We start from the raw sequence: 12,247 nt of genomic DNA, 5'->3' as shown, positions 1-12,247 counted from the left end.
GTTGAATAAGATGTAAATGCTTATGTAAATCCCATTTCTTCAATGAGTCCTTAATTGGGGGCTAGTAATTTGATTTAGGCCAATACAAATGAATGGGTGTGTGTATGTTGAAAGGTGGAAGCCAGGTCTGCTTTGCAATGCAATGGAATGACTGATAGCTTGAGTTCTCTTTGGGTGGCCTAGTCTATAATATCAGGGACTGGTGGGAAAAAATACAAGATCAAAATTGATTGCAGTATTCTTCTTGGGAAACTCAGTGTCTAAATAGGACATCTACATGCATTTCTCAGAAAGGAGGATCCCGAATTTATGATTCTTATTTCCTGAGAAGTATTTGTGGATGACTGAGTGCCTGTTTTTCCATGGATGCCTTCAGTAGCATTGCTCCAAAAGATGTGCCTGGGAGTTACAATTTACAGTATGTGGGAAATTAAGTTTTAGTCTCAGTTTCTGCATTGGGTCCATGATATCTACTCTACAGACTAACCTAGGCTTTGAGATCTTCAGAATTTGAATTTGAATCCTTGTACAGTAATAATTGTCTCCTCTATTATCCAGCTTTCCTCATTGTACATAAAAATGTGAAATACAAGTGCACGAACAATCCTAAATTTAGTGTTCATTGATATATCTTACATGTCAATGTCTTATCTTGTTCCTCGTAGCTGTATTTCCCAATCCTAGGATATATCTGCATGCCAGCTACATGACCTAGGAGGCATTTACGGGCAACACCAGCTCTTTGGCTTAGAAATTGAATTGACTAGGCTTAATGTAAAGGGGAAACTTTTACCTTTATCCTTCATTGGGGACTTCATCTTTCACTTTGGAAGTAGTTAAAATATTTACATGACTATTGAATTATGGATTTCTTAACATGCCCACATTAGCATCCTATTGATGATTACATTGTCATCAAGGTACTTGCTGACAGAGTCTTGTATAATCCATTCCTCGAACCAAAAAGGCTCTGTGTATGTCTGGCTGTCATGTCTGTGTAATGCAGTGGTTCCCAACCTTTTTTTCAACCAGGGACTTTTTTCAACCAGGGACTTTGCCCAAGGACCTGGGCACTCTCCAACATTAGTACCAAAAAGGTTACAAATCAGTTTTTGGCCAACTTTAGATTAGGTTTGACGATTTGGAGTGCCTATTCAAAAAATTACATTGGATAGACCATATCAGCTCTAATTTCTGATACAGAATATATGCCATACAGTAGTTGGCATCTGCTCCCCACAGAAAACCATATTTAATACTCTAGAGTTGATGTGGTCTATTCAATGCAATTGTCTGAATCAGCATCCCAAATAACTTCAGGAACAGGCCTAAAAATGAAGACACCAAGATTTTTTTTTGGTTGGGCTGTGTTATTATCTCTGGATTTTGTTAATGCTCATGTAAAAAAAAAAGAAGGGGAGAGGGCTGAGGTTAAAAAAAATAGAATAAGCAGAGTCTGAGGTCCAAGAAACTGTCACTAATGACTTTAACAACAACAACAACTTTGGGGGACTACACAGGGTCTGCTTTCCCATTACAACTCTTGTGTTTGGCAATGGGAGCTAATAATAACAACAACTACAGCAACTACTACTACTACTATTACTACTACTACTTTCGGGGACTCTCTTTCTCTCTCCCGTTCTCCTCCAATGGCTCCGAGGAAACTGCTAGGGGGTGAGAGGGCAAGAGCAATGACAATGGCCTCCTTTCTTCCTTCTTTCTCTCCCTCACCTTCTCTCTCTAGCTCTCTTCCAATGGAACCGGGCCATAGGAAGGCAAGAGGGCAAAGGCAATGGCACTGGTCTCCTTCCTTCCTTCTCTTCCTCTCCTTCTCCCTCTCATTCTCCTCCAACAGTAGCACACACTCCGACCATGGACCGTATTTAAGGTCTTGCAACCCACCAGTGGGCAGTGGCCCATGGGTTGGGAACCACTGATGTAATGGTACATCTGCTTTAGGCCATAGATTGAACTTCAAATACTTACAGAACCCTATTCCATAAAGAGGCATCTTTTTGATGTTCAGATGAAAACCTATAGTGGTTTTACATCCCCACTGATATGAAATATACCAGCTGGGGCAAATCTTTATGCTTTGAAATTGAATTTGGGACTTTAGTCATGCCACATTCTTACCAACTGCTTCCTCACAACAGAGCATGGATGCACTTTAAATCTGGTTTCTGCCTCCTACAGAATTCTGGGGTTTGTAGTTTAGTGTGGCCCGGGACCTCTCTGGCTGAGCATTTTAAAGGTCCCTCTTCTAAACTACTAGCCCCAGAATTCTGCAGGAAGCAGAAACTGGATTCAACGTAGATCCATGTTCCAGTGTGATGAGGTCCCAAGTGCACTGTAAAAAGATCCTCACAGAAGCATGTGTTTACTGTCAGCGTTTAGAAGGACTTACAAAATAATAATTTAGACATTGAAAATGTTGCATTTGCATACTTATATACACCACCTACATAATTCACCATAGGTTGTAGCAGCTGCTCAAACTTAGATTGTTAACAGTTGAAATATGACTTCCTCTGTCTCTCCAACACTATGTTAAGAAAAGCCTTAATTGTATCTCAGAAATGTGTTCCTTGTGATTTATGATCATGTTTCTCTTTTGTTGGTTGTTTCTTTGATAAAGAGACAGGCCTTATCTGTTGTTTCCATGACATAATATTTCCTCTAAATAGGATTTGATGTATGCTTCCAGGGCAAAAGTTTGAAAAGTAATGGGGAGGGAATACTTGCAGACATCATAGCTGTCAACATTTTACACATGAAAACTGGAGCCTTGCCTACAATACCACAAAAGTGGATGCTACAGTTCAGATGACATATGGATACTTCTAGGGAGGATCCATCTCCTTTTTTGATTTATTCCAATTTTGCTCTGAGCTAAGCAAAATCGGGGGAAAGACCAATGTTTCCTGGAAACTCTGGAGTGGTCTTAGGTTCTGTTGCCATGTGAGCAGCTGGATTGGACACAATCAGTTGTCCACTTGGTGGAAGCTGCACTATCTCTTTTCACTTTGTGATCAACACAGAGGGTGAGAGTGATGTCTCCTTGTTGATGAAATGTCCAGACAACTGTTTCTGAACTTAGCTGAAGTGATGACATGCTGGGCAAACTTTCCGTGGGGCTCCAAGAAAGGTGAGGAAGAGGTTACAGTGATGCCAAAAACAGAGGAAAGACCACTGGGGCCATCATGGGATTGGGCTGCATGGACAATAATATATCATCACATAGGGCTTGGCCTGGTATATGTGGTCCAACCATGAATAAAATGAGATTGCAATGCTTTGGACTCAACCTGGATTAAATGGACAATTAGACATAATTCCAAAGCATTGGACTGTGACTAGCAAAATGGTATCAAACTGGGTTGCCAGAGGGCTGCCATAGGTTGGAAACATCATGAAGGAATACAACAACAACCAACAATACATGCAATCATAAAGGGTGATTCTGATATATTTCCCCTAATGGGGCTCATAGTGAGTTTAGGGAAGGGTAAGCATTGTGGTTTGATCAAACCCATAGTTCCTACAATTGTCTGAAAGTCGAACACAAGGAGATTTTAATCATCCTTCTCCCACATAATATGTGGTTTGTTTCACAGAAGCATTAACAAAATACACCCTGTTGCTGCAAGTAATTTGCAACGCATACCACATTGTAATAAACTCCCACGTACTTAATCCGAATTACCCAATGCTTGTAGGTGACTAATAATATTTTTCAGTCTCTTCTAAAGAAAAAAAATATCTGTTTGCTTTTTATATAAATGCATCAATATCCACCAATTTCTTCCCATGCTTCATATGTGGAAAATGGAAATAAAGACATTCTAATGTTGGTGAAGCCAAAATGAGCAATATCATCCATAGAGGTCCAAATGAAGCTACTCCAAATATTCAGACAACTGCAAACTTCAAAGACACTCTGGAGTTTCTTGGAAAGTTTGGAGTATCCCTTTATTTATTTTTTTACTATGGAACAAACTTGGATTAAGGGCTAAAAGCTCTGGATTCTTACCAGATGTTGACATGTATCATATAGACTGCCAGTGCCTGCTTCAGAATGATTATGGGTTTGTTTGATTGTGAAGTACAACATTAGAATCCCTGTGTGTATTGATGATATCAGTTCTGAACTACAGTTTTTTCTCCTAGAGAAACTTTCTTTTTTAACACTTGTGTGGAAAGCGATTTCACTCAATGTGGGTGGCGCAAAATGGGAGAAAATTTCATTGTAGGTCATTTTTCAGGGAATCAACACTTTTCTTCATACTCAGGCCTGAATTTTAATTTTTTTTAGAACACAGGACAAAGGAAAATTGATAGGTTTTGCCATCTTTACTCTTTACAGACACCTATTATTTGTGCTTGTTTTCTGGATGATATTCTGCTATGAATAAGATCTTCCATTCCATTGATCTTAGGTATTTCAAAGAATACATTGCATGTGGGATAATATACTGGAGTCCTTTTGCAATGGTGGACCGTTATCTGACAGATAGGATATTTCTCCAAATTATTCTATTTGAATGCATTGGTTTATGTGTTAGAATATCTTAAGCTTTGTCTATCCATCCAGTCTATTCTTTCAAAAGATTATTGAATATCAGCCCACAATTCCTTAAGACTGAACAGTGACAAATAGGCCTATTATTTTTGGGGTGCACTGTGCTGGATTTCTTCATACAATTATTTCCGTTAAGCCTATCTTTTGTGCTTTTGATTAACACTAATTTAGAAGGATAAGTAAGTGTTATTGCAGAATGATTTAGCAAACCTTTGGAGATGCATTGTTCTCCTTCACCTCTGTGCCCATCCCAATTGTGCCAAGAGTCTCACCCACACAGCCAGACTCCAGTGATTGTGGTTAAAAGTGGAAGTGCAACTCAGTCTTTTGAATGTATGGTTCAGCCCAATTAAAGGGAGCCCTTTAATTTGAAAACAATGGAACACCTGTGGTTTTAATGGAATCTTGATTTGTGACTACATTGAAAGATAATAGTTTAACAATACTGTGGGTTTACTGCATGCATCCTGTGTTTCTATAGTTATGCAAAGTTGCCGTTGTTTATTCATTTATATACTGTGCTTTTATAAACAAAAAGTGGCTTTAAAAATTAAAAATAAAAACTTTTACAAAGACAGAAGTGAAAGCTTATTAAAAAAATTAAATACAATTAAAGAACATATACTAAAAACTCTTTATGCAAGTCCATTAAAAGACAGAAGATAAAAAGTAGCAAAACAGCAAAACAGCATTAAGACAGTACAGCATTAAATGCCTTTGCACTCAATTTCTAAAAAGCCTGTTCTTACTTCAATGTCTTCATTTGCCAATGAAAAGACAGAAAGGTGGGAGCCATCATAGCCTTCCTAAGGCACATCTTTTTTTATTCAGTTTGACACTACATTAAGTGCCATAGCTCAATGCTATGGAATAATAGGAGTTGTAGGCTGGTTCCACACGGGTTTTAACCCGCACCCATTTAAGTTTAAGAAACCCAATTGGGTGCGGGTTAAAATCCACACACCTTCCCCCAAAACCCATGCTTTTTTGAGAGGGTGTCTAGATGGACACCCAGACACCAATCAAAATCAAATTATGTGCCTGGGGGTGGGAAGGGTGAAGAGCAGTTTAATAGTGGCTGGGTGAATAATTTTTAATTTTTAGACATTTTTGGGAGGGGGGTGTTGGGAGGGGGTGGGTGCTGTCTTGGGTTTTCCATGTTCCAGCAGTCCAGAAATCCCAAGACAACTGTGTGGATTGGCCCCAGGGATCATGCTTTTAAACAGAGGCTGGATGGCCATCTGTCAGGGGTGATTTGAATGCAATATTCCTGCTTCTTGGCAGGGGGTTGGACTGGATGGCCCATGAGGTCTCTTCCAACTCTTTGATTCTATGATTCTATGCGACATGATCCCCAGGCCCAATCCACACAGGGCTCACACCTGGAAAGACCCGGATCTTATGAAAGATGTGGGTCTTTCAAGGTGTCAAATTAATTCAGAACAAAGCAGAGTTTTCCTGCTTTATCTCAAATTAATTCAATTTTACTGGAGATGTCATTTGAATGCCTCTGGTAAAAGTACATGAGCTCACATGTTTTGGGCCCTGTCTGGATGGGCCCATAGTTTGGTGCGATAGCAGCACACTTTAGCAGAGAAGGCTAAAGACTTTATAAAAAATCCAGTTCCCATAATAGCATAGCACTGAGCCATGGCAATTAAAGTAGTGCCATATGGCATTAATTCTACACATATACTTCACCCGGAAAATGGTATTTGGACTGGAGATGGTGATGGCTCCTCCATTTCTTTATTTAAATGTTTCAACTTTTTTCTTCACATTTTAGTAAAGATCAGTTTTCTCAAAGCTGAAGCTGAAATAGTCTTAAGAGATACATTTTTGCTTCTCCATACCCAGATAGCAGCTCTTCTCATTTTCCCATACCATGGTCAGTCAGTTCTAAGACATTATCATGAATCAACCACATAAAGTGTGGGAGAGTCGGAATCTGCAAATGGAGCTGTCTTTGACATCAGGATATGTGTTTCTCAAATTCCTTTCAGAAACCAAATGAAGTAGAGCGGTGTGTGGGAGAAGTTGAAAGAGATTTGGAAGATGATGAGCTAGCAACTGATAATCAAACAGATGTTGCAATGCTCTCAGCAGAAAAAAAAACAGGCATCCTGATATAATCTGTACATTGTGGCCTATTGGTCTTATAAAATGATGTCTCAGCAGCATCAGATATTTCAGTCATAAATGGAAGGCTGTTGTGTTTTGGCGAGTACAATGTTGGATTGGGACTTGGAAGAAGCAGGATTAAGTTTTTTTCAGCACTGGTTGACATTAATAAACCTTGAGGGGCTGATCCCTCAGGTCCCAGTTACCATCATGAAATAAAGCCAGGTAGGTCACAGGATAATGTAAAATGTATTGATTATGCCAAACTAAGTATGTAGATATAGAATGCAAATGTGTACACACAAATATTTGACATGTAAAAACATTGGGAAACATGTGGCCAAGCAACAAGATGTTCAAAGTGTGAATGAAGCAAAATGTATTGATGAGGAAGAATGAACAAGATAGGAAAGGTTGCAACAGTTTTCATTTCCCTGAACCTTCTTGGAAGGGAAAGATTCTACCTCCTCTCTTCTCCGTCCTACCGATTTAATTGCAAACTACTAGGATGACACCAAAAAACAATGCACAACATTTTTTAAAAACTCAAATTTTATTTTACATCTTTGCTATTTACTGAGAGCACAGAAGAATCCTTCCAATTTCTATTAACATTTAATTCAACCTGCTCCCACGTACAGCATTGTCGTAGTACTCCTCCAAGATGGCTGCTGTTCTTGATATTGGTTAGAAGCAATGTGCTGTAATTGAATTCCTGATTCATGAATATGAGTCAGTGAGTGACATCTATAAGAGATTGAAGAGGGTGAATGGAGATGATACTATCGATTGCAGAACTGTTAGTAACTGGGCATGCAAGTTATCTGGTGAAAAGGGGCATGCCAATATCTATAATGTTCCACAAAGAGGTAGACCACACAGCGCACAAACAACTAACGTAGAACGTGTGAACAATATGGTTGGAGCTGATACACATGCAACTGTTAAAGAAACATCACTCCAACTGAGCATCGGGGAAGCAAATGTATGCTAAATCCTGATACAGTTGAAGTTGAAGAAAGTCTGCGCAGAGTGGATCCCGAAGAAGTTGACAGATGCACACAAGGAAACCCCCAAATCCCAAAATCCCTCCCAAGTGAAATCAGATCCACTCCATCCCTTCTAACTTTCAAAAAAAAAAGTGAAATCCTGGCTGGATCAGGCCTTTGTGGACTAGATACACTTGATGCCAAAGCTATAGTTTTAATGGACTCTGATGGACTGTTCTTGAGATGACTATTTAGATTGCGATTGTTTAATGTTTTAATGATGTTTTATATTGTTTTTATTTAATATGTATATCTATGTTGTTGTTAGTCGTCCTGAGTCCCTCTGTGGAGGTCAAGATAGGATGGGATACAAATGTCCTAAAGAAATAAATGACAATAATAAATAAATATGCAGTGAACTCTTGGCCCGGTATGAGAAAGATGGAAATGAACTTCTTTCAAGAATCATGACAGGAGATGAAACATGGTTACACCATTTTGAACCACAGATGCCTTACTGTTTGAATAATTCTGAATAATTGGAATGAATGCCAATTACCACTGTAAAGAAAACACACATCAGCTAATGGGTACCATAAAACATAATACCAGCTCCCAACATGTGCCTCTATAATCTCTATAATCCCTTCCTCATAGTATGAAGAAAGAAATTATCTGTTTTTAAAAATCTTATATAGCTCTCTCCATCTGAATGTATATATTGCCCTATATCCCAGGATCTGATCCCAGATTCTCTGCTTTGAACTGGATTATATGAGTCTCTATTGCCATATAATTTGGGATGAACAGATAATCTGGGATCAATTCCTGGGATATAGGGTGGTGTTCTTAAAAGTGTAACAAGAGATATGAGCTTTGAAGCATATGATCTTCCTTCTGAGAAGTGTCACCAGTAAAATACCAAGTAAGGGTATGGTATGGTATGGTATGGTATGGTATGGTATGGTATGGTATGGTATGGTATGGTATGGTAGGATTTTTCCTGTAAGAGGAATTCTTATCTCAAAACAATAAGGTAAGAGGCCAACATAAACAGGCTGGTGGAAGATTGTTTCCATCTGGATCTATGCTTGTTTGGCACCAGCTAATCCATGTGAGAGGCCTCCTTTGCAAATCCAAGCGTGCACATATGGAAGGCAGCATAGATAGAAACTGGTGTACCACACCAGGAACTGTGATTGTGTAGCCACTAGCTAGTTGCATCATAACTGACAGGCTTGGGAGCTTTTGTGCGCTGATGCTGTCTGATATAGAGATGAAGTGGAGGAGGTTTGCTGCAACATTTAATCAATGAGTTGTACTTGACAGGTGCACTTTTGTATTTCATCTTAAGGTTGTGAGTGTAGAGACACCATGATTTCAACTCTGTCAGTGTTTCTCTCCTCCTGTTTCCCACACTCAGTACCATTCACTCATACTGCACAAACATCCCTGTTTTTTTGTTACCCTTTCTTATTCTTACCTGGTAATGAGATTGCGAGATTGGGAAAGCTCGCATAATTTTTCTGGCATTCCATTTGCCCTGAGAAACATATTTCAGTTGTGTAAATTTTGCATTTTTTCTCTTGCGTCCAAACAATTACCATTGGGTTTTTTGTAGTTTAGAATCAGTTTGTTTACAGCATTTTTGTGCTACAATATTTTTTTACACCTTTTAAAGTGTCTAAGTCAGACAAGACTGATATAAACATTGGGAACAATTTTTAAAAACCATACAATTTGCTTTAGGATTAGCCCATCATAATTCTCTTTTCTCGTAATTTTAAGAATGGAAAAGAAATGGTTGGGTTTGCATTCCTTTATGAAACTATCCATTTTGATCTCCTAAGACTGGCAAGAGAAGGAAGCACATTTTTCTATGTCTTCGAAAAAGACATAGAACATTTTATGCAAAATGCATCCAACCACCTCTCAGTCAAATGAAAGGTGCATTAAAATGGAACCTGGAGGTGAGTGAGGAGAAACATATACTAAAGTACACATATTTCAACCCAATACAGAATTAGAGTGGTGAAAAATGCTGATGGGATCCCAAGAAGCTGAGCAGAAACATGATTTATAAAGTATTTTATGCTATATGCTTTTACCTACTGCCACTATTAATCACAGGATTTGGAGAAGACAAAGCAGCCCAGGAATCAGGTTTGATCACCAGGCTTAGCTCTTTGAAATAGAATGTAATAATCCCATCTGAATTTAATCATCCCACACTTTGCTTGTAGGTAGTCTTCATTCCGTGTGTAGGCTGTTCCAAAAAATCTTATTCATTGGTTATTTAAAAGCATTAAGAAACTAGGCATAATATTCTACTAAGGAGGCCCTTTTCTAGATTTCATGACAATGGTAAGCCTTAGCCTAGTTGATGGAATGTCATGAAAGGAGACACCCTTATGATCCAATAGTTCCACTTTTTCCTAGGTGATGACAATTGATATATTGCTCTTCCATCTTTTGCATTGGGAAAAATAGCTCCATATTCTCAATAGAGCCAAGACAAGACATATCTTACCAATGTCTTTCATGATGGGATAAAAGCATGACCTATAAGATTTTTCTTTATGTTTAAAAATAGCCCGGGGGGGGGGGGGGCACAATGGCATATAATATATTGCTCAAATTGAAAATGCAGACTAATAAATAAGAACAATATATATGTTCACAAACTTTTCAAAGCAAAGCTCTCCCTGAGATGAGAAAAGAGGGTCTAGGACCAGAGGCTCAAGTCAATGGCTTGAGGCCTGGGAAGCTTAACCCTAAGGTGCCTGCTTGAAGGTACAAGTCATATTCATTTATCACTCTGACAATCCTATAGAGAAGATTGTTTTCTCCAAATTTGCATAAAATAGAGGATTTCTCCAGGTGCACTGTTCCCTATTGTGAGGAGAGAAAAAGTCAGACTTAACCTCTTCATCTCCTTGATATGACTAATAAAGGAATGGAAAACCTCTTGGAATTTTCATTTGGCTGGATGCTAGATGGAATAATGCCATCTACATAGCATGCTAAACATATACATTCAAAACCCAGGAAAGGGCAACACCTGATTAAAGAGTAGCAAACTATTTAGCAAGAATGTTAGGATGAAAACACAGCCACCAATATGTTCACCTTGATTCCCGTCTTATCTAAATGAGACCACATTTTTGTTCTGCTGCCAAAAATAGCATTAGCAAAACAGCCAGTGTATTTTAGAATTTGAAGCCTGTGGGTAGATATGATGCACAAGACAATCCTAGCACTGAGCACCCTCTAAAGGGAAAATAAAGAATCACAAGATGGTACGTTGTGCAAATATTTTGCAATAATTTGTGATTATTTGCCATTGTTGTGTGCTGCAAGTCATTTCTGATTTATGGTGACATCTTCACCCACATGAACGTGGAAAAACAACAAATAAAAAAGCACGATTCTTTTAAATGAGAGAATCCCTCTCTAGGAATTTCTTGGTCCTCCAGCATGAATTGTTTTAGATCAGTGGTTCTCAACCTGGGGTCCCCAGATGTTTTTGGCCTACAACTCACAGAAATCCCAGCCAATCTACCAGCTGTTAGGATTTCTGGGAGTTGAAGGCCAAAAACATCTGGGGACCCAAGATTGGGGACCACTGTTCTAGATGATGTTTAAATACCTAGAGGATATATACAGATGTCCTCCTGTACAACACTATAGTTATCTTTTGTCAAAAGCTGACAATTGAATTGTGCTGAAGGACCTTGAAACTCCTGGAGAGTACATATTAGTCTTGGGTGTGGATTTGTTTTCCTTCGGTACCTTTGGTACCTTTTGGTAACGGTGAGGGCCTTTCTGGTACAAAAACCTGCCCACAACAAAAACAAATGAGGGCTGATCTCAGCTCCTCCTCTGTTTTTCAGCATCACAATTTAATATTTTTATTAATCCCAGCAAGCAAAAAGAAAACCCTCGTTCCCTGAAAACTACTATCAGTTACCTCTCCTCTACAGTAGACTAGAAACAGCTGTAAGGAAGCATTAAACCCAAAGCAGAACGGATATTGAAGTGTGCCAGGAAAAAAGAGGGGCATTTAAAGGAAGCCCAGTGACTCCAGGAGGTCATCCCTCTTCCTTACCTGGAAGTGTGGAAGCCTCCTTAAAATGCCTTCGAAAGAGTGTGTGGTGTGGTGTGGTGCAGGCCTGGGAGAGAAAGCACAGGTGCTTGCCCGCATCTCCTCTAGAGTAGAAACAAGTAAGAGGTCTCCTTAAAGTGTGTGTGCCTGCCTGCAGCACCTCTCCTGTAGAGTAGAAACACCTTTAAGAAGCCTCCTTTAAATGCAAGTTGGAAAGAGTGTGTGCCATGGTGCAGGCCTGGGAGAGAAAGTGTGTGTGCCAGTGCCAGCAGTGCTTCTCCTCTAGAGTAGAAACAGCTTTAAGAAGCCTCCTTTAAATGCAAGTTGGAAAGAGTGTGTGCCATGGTGCAGGCCTGGGAGAGAAAGTGTGTGTGCCAGTGCCAGCAGTGCTTCTCCTCTAGAGTAGAAACACCTTTAAGAAGCCTCCTTTAAATGCAAGTTGGAAAG

This window comes from Anolis sagrei, chromosome 6 (assembly GCF_037176765.1).
Source record: "Anolis sagrei isolate rAnoSag1 chromosome 6, rAnoSag1.mat, whole genome shotgun sequence".
Taxonomy (NCBI): domain Eukaryota; kingdom Metazoa; phylum Chordata; class Lepidosauria; order Squamata; family Dactyloidae; genus Anolis; species Anolis sagrei.
The sequence above is the reverse complement of the archived record's forward strand: the minus strand, read 5'-3'. Positions refer to the sequence as shown.